We start from the raw sequence: 5,312 nt of genomic DNA on the forward strand, positions 1-5,312 counted from the left end.
GATTATGTTAAGATGTCTATTAAGAGATCTTGAGTAATTATATGTATTATTAGTAAAGAAAGCAGGGCTGGAGAGAAATTAAAACCTTGAAGCTAAATGATGAAGTCATTAGGGCTAGAGAAGATCCAAGGTCTCAACCCCAGAGTACTTAAAATACTTAGAAGTTGGAGAGATGTGGAAAAACTAGCAGAGCTGACTAAGTGGCTGCTAGAGAACACAAGTGCTGTCTTAACCCCAGTCATCTGAACTTCTTAAGGAACCTATTTACCGTTTTTTGGTCTCTAAAGGAGAACTCTGTGTTAGCAGGACAGTCAGTCTACTCATCACCATCCTCTTCTACCTTAAGGTATGCAAAGGGATAGGTTACATCATTCATTAAATTGATGTTGAGTGCTTAAAATACACAGTGAAAAACAACTCCTGACTTGGGGAACTTATATTCTATTGGAGATGTGAGACCAAATCTAAAAATGGGGATTATTTAGTAGACATAAATAGCCATACAATAAATGTTTGATTGGCCCAGGTTCCAAAACAAGAGGAATATTTGGTAGATATATACAACAAATATTTCATTGACCTGTGTTCCAAAAATTCAAGTAAGAATATCCAGTGGTAGAAAATAACAGGTTTAAGCATGTGATCATTAGGTATCATAAACCCATTATAGCTAAAACAATTCAAATACTGATATTCAACAGATTTCACCCTTTGTGCTGAGCCAAAAATGAAATTTGTATAATGTTACCCATTTTTCAGAATTGCTAACCTTTTATTACAAAACCAGAAAAGCTATAAAAAGAAAAAATTACTTCTTCCATCAAAATAATAGGCACATTCATTTTGATCATTGACGCCTGTTATGCTGGTCCCATAAGATCATAATTGAAGTGAAAATTTCCTATGACCTAGCTGCCATAATGTCATAACTCAACACACTACATGCCCACATCATATAAAAATATAGCATATACAATTGTTTTATGCATAATATTTTATAATCAATTATTACTGGCTCATGAATTTGTTATAACATACTTTTATAATTACCTTGCAGTGTGCTAGTACTTATAAAACAAAATTTACTGTAAAATAGAATGCAATGTTAAGCCAGAAGCAACTTTTGTCAAGTCTGTATATTGCGTTGAGGCCATGTCTAGTGATTGACCACAACATATGTTTATATAAGTAAACTCTATCATGTTTACACAATGATGAAATTATACAAAGACATTTCTTTTTCAATTATAAAGTATTAAAATTTAGTTACTATAAATGATTTGTCAAGTCATAAAATTCACTTTGTCACTTTCAAATAATTCCTGATTTTTCTTGTCACACATTTCAAAACATTTATGTCTGTGTTAAGAGTATAAGTCTTGGGGCTGGGGAGATATAGCTCAGTGCTTTGGCCGAGGGCCTGGGTTTGATGCCTAGCACCCACATGGTGACTAACACCTGTTTGTTACTTCAATTCTAGGGAAGTTCATTTTCATCTTCTGACCTCTGTGGACATCGGACTACACAGGTGCACTTAGACACATGAAGGCAATATATTCATACACATAAAATAAAAATAAATATTTCTTAAAGAGTACAAATCTTGATAATTCCAATAAATACTTTTTTCCCTTATTTTCACATCTAATTTCATATCCTACAGTCAAAATGCCTCTTTGATTTTTGTTTTATACAATTACTACACATAGTTTCTGGATTCAGCTTCCTAAGTAAAGATGAAAAATATACATGTAAGTTAGAGCACAGTAATCAATTTTAATAATAGCTACTATTTCTTGAAGGCATACCTACTTTGTAGAGAGCAGGGTCCTTAATATTTCTCATTAAAAATTTCTAGTTTCAGGAAATAAATTCTGTCAAATTTATGAAATAGGTAGATTCCTATTTCTTGAATTAAAGTGCAATGATATTCTAAGATAGTGGTGTCCAGAGTAAAGTATGGACAGTTTAGGGGATATGTCAGTACAGTCTACTGAGTTGTAGGACAGATATTAAATTTAAAAAATTCTATTTTGTGTGTATTGAGTTTTCTGTCTGCATGTATATAATTGTACCATGTGTGTGCAGTGCCTTTGGAGACTTGAATAGGGTGTCAGAACCTATGGAACTGGGGTTAAGGATGGTTGTGAGTCACCATGTGGGTGCTGGAAACTGAACCTGTCCTTTGGAAGAGCAGACAGTGCTCTTAACTGCTGAGTCATCTCTCCAGCCCCCCCCCCCAACTTTTAAATTTTTATCCTTATTCATTTTCTTAGCTATGCTTACATATAATTCATAAGTTAATGATGTTCATATGTTTTCAGGGTTTTATCAGCCTTTCCAGTGATTTAGGGCATATGTGATCAAATAAAATTTGTATTTATGTCCAAAAACTTTTTAACCTTGAGAGCTCATTTAGACAGGCATAATTCTTCATTTCAGTATTACTTGTAGTGTCTGGCTACTAAGTTTGCTGAATTACTTTATTGAATTAAAAACACTCTGTAAAAATTAATGTGAATAATTCACTGTGAAGTCTTAGAGATAATTGTTTATATTTAAAATATTATTTGCTGACCAATAATAACATGATTGTCCTTATTATGCATATTACTTAGCTCAGCTCATATTGGCATGCTAAATGTATATAAAGTCAAATACAGCACTAGAAGTAATGGGGAACTGTGGAAAGAATATACAGCTAACATAATTTCCTGAATGATTTATTAGTGACGAGACCTCTTAAGTTTAGTTAAAATCTTAAAATGGATTGTAGTAAGTTTATCCTTTAGAGTTACACTTATTTACTCATTCCATAGCTTGGTACAAAAGAGCTGATGAAATCTTACCTTCATTGAAACCACTAAGTATCATTTTTATATGAAATGAAACTTCATAACCAAAAGCTTAATCTGTTTCCTGACCTTAAAATGATGTGCCTTTTTAAGATCGGAATGAATAGCCAGTTTTCTTACATGGTGGAGCAGGTTGGAGATAGAGGGCACCTTTGCCACAGTAACAGTCTCCTGCTCCCTAGATGATTACTAGCTCTTCCTGTGTTATGCCTCACCGTTGTTCTTTTGTCACACTTATCTACCTGTAATGATGACATTTTTAATTGCTGAAGAAACTCCCCTTTTCAATAATGTGCTTAAGGGTAGTATATGTTCTATCCAGTGATTTCTACCTGCTTTTCTGAACAACATGCTTTTCTGAACAACAATTTATAAACATAGAGCTGTTTGTAAATACTTGAAACTGGCATTTTTTTTTTTCAGGTAAATCGTAACATATATATATCCATCGTATGTGTATTCCAAATAGTAAAAAGGAAATACTACACATATTATATAAATGTTGTGGTTTGAATGTGAAATCTCCCTCATAGGCTCATGTGCTTGACCACTTGGTTCCCAGCTGGTGGCACTGTTTAGAAAGGTTATGATTCTTAGGAGGTGAAGGAGGAGGAGGGTTCCTGGGTCCCTTCCTTGAGGTTTTATAGCCCAGCATCATTTCCTTCTCACATTCTCCTTTTTGACTGGATGCAATGTAACCAGCAGCCTCCTGATTTTGCTCCTGTACCTTGTCTGCCTTAATGGAATGTCTCTCCTGAAACTGTAAGCCAGAATAAACTCCTCTTTCATTGTTTCTGCTTAGGTGTTTTTCTACAACAAGAAAAGCAACCAATATAGTGGGTTTCCCTGTGTAACTCCAGAAGTAACTGACTAAATTTAAGTAGATTTAAAGATGAATTAGCCCAAACATGGTAGTACATGCCTATAATCCCAGTGCTCAGAAGTCTGACGCAGGAGCACTGTGAGATCAAGGCCACCTTGTCCTATAAGGTAAGATCCTGTCTTAAAATCATCTGACAAAATGCTAATTTTGCTGTAGGCAGGCATGTTTCTTATACTGGCTGATTTGTAACAAGGAAGCCATGAGTATACCTTTCAGTGCTTTTGCTTACTAGCTTGAGCTGCCAAGTAGTTGTAACAGTTGTCTTTGTAATATGGCAAAAGCTGAACTGGACAGATTTGAGGGTGGTGGAAACAAAAAAATATGTGATCAAAATTTTGATCACTTTTACAAGGGTTTTCCAACCATTATCAGCCCTGGAGTTTATTTGATGGGAAAAATAATATTTTGGCTATTCTTATCTAGGTAAGTTCATTTTTTGACCTTGCCAGCAAGTTAAATACTAAAGAGAAAACACAATAGATTAAAAACCATAATCAGTGTTTTTATTCACTCTCTAGACTGCTAATAGGTAATTCTTGTCTTTGAGTCAAGCCTTGTCAATCACCTTAGCCATTTTTGTCTTCCAAAAGCCCACTAGCATGGAATAGCGTTTCAGAATGCTGGAGTCATGGAGCTCCTATGCAGTGGGTTGAATTTGTCCTTCCCCCATGTGTTGATACGTAGTTCTTCAGTCTGATGGTATTAGGAAATAGAGCCTTTTAAAAATTTTTTAAAATTTATTTTATGTATATGAGTATAATGCCTGCATGTAGGTAGGTGCACTCATGACATGCAGTACCCACAGAGTTCAGAAGAGGGCATTGGATCCCCTGGATCTGGAATTACGAACAGTTGTTAGCTGCCATGTGGGTGCTGGGAATCGAACTCGGGTCCTCTGTAAGAGCAGTGAGTGAGCTTAACTGCTGAACCATCTTTCCAGCCACCAGGACATAGGGCCTTTAAGAAATAAATTTGTTTATGGGGTAGAGCTTTCTGGACCTTAGAGAACTCTCACCCTATTTCTACCACATGAAGATACAACAGGAAATCAGCAGGCTGCAGCCTAATCATCAAAACTGATTATGATGGCATCTTGATCCCAGACTTCTAGCCTCTAGATTGGAGAAATTTCTGTTGTTTGTTAAGGCAAGTAGTCTGTGGCTTTTCATTATAGTATTCTTACTGACAATGACAATTTACCATAATAAAACCGCCATGAATGTATATTGCTTTTTGTCCATCAGACATAATCAGATCTATAAGAGTTAACCTTTTTTAGTAAGGAACACCAATCTCAAAATGTCTGCAATGGCCCTAGAAAGTATTCAGTTTTGAGACATCATCCCCTTCCTTTCCTTTCCTTTCCTTTCCTTTCCTTCCTTCCCTTCCTTCCTTCCTTCCTTCCTTCCTTCCTTCCTTCCTTCCTTCCATCATGTTGCCTATAATAATTTTAGTCCTCAAACTTTTTCAGTCTGAACCTTTCCCAAGCACCTTATATTAATTCAAATTGAACCTGAATACAAAACCTCACCAAATTGGGTCTTCCCTGTCCATTGTTCAGTTACTCATAACAC

The 5,312-nt window shown here is 35.5% G+C and overlaps 1 protein-coding gene across 3 annotated transcripts in view; it reads left to right on the forward strand.

The window, feature by feature from the left end:
- The window catches only part of Dzip3 (DAZ interacting zinc finger protein 3), a 113,359-nt gene that overhangs the window by 5,351 nt on the left and 102,696 nt on the right, over positions 1–5,312 (forward strand). For 2 of the 3 annotated variants that reach the window (XM_029567509.1, XM_029567510.1), the window contains exon 2: positions 3,658–3,845. The exons of the other annotated variant lie outside the window; for it this stretch is intronic. The gene's annotated coding sequence lies outside the window, so the exon portion shown is untranslated. The remainder of the gene's footprint in view (positions 1–3,657; positions 3,846–5,312) is intronic. 3 annotated transcript variants of the gene reach the window in all.

This window comes from Nannospalax galili, unplaced genomic scaffold (genome assembly GCF_000622305.1).
Source record: "Nannospalax galili isolate Female #2095 unplaced genomic scaffold, S.galili_v1.0 scaffold261, whole genome shotgun sequence".
In the NCBI taxonomy this organism is placed as follows: Eukaryota; Metazoa; Chordata; class Mammalia; order Rodentia; family Spalacidae; genus Nannospalax; species Nannospalax galili.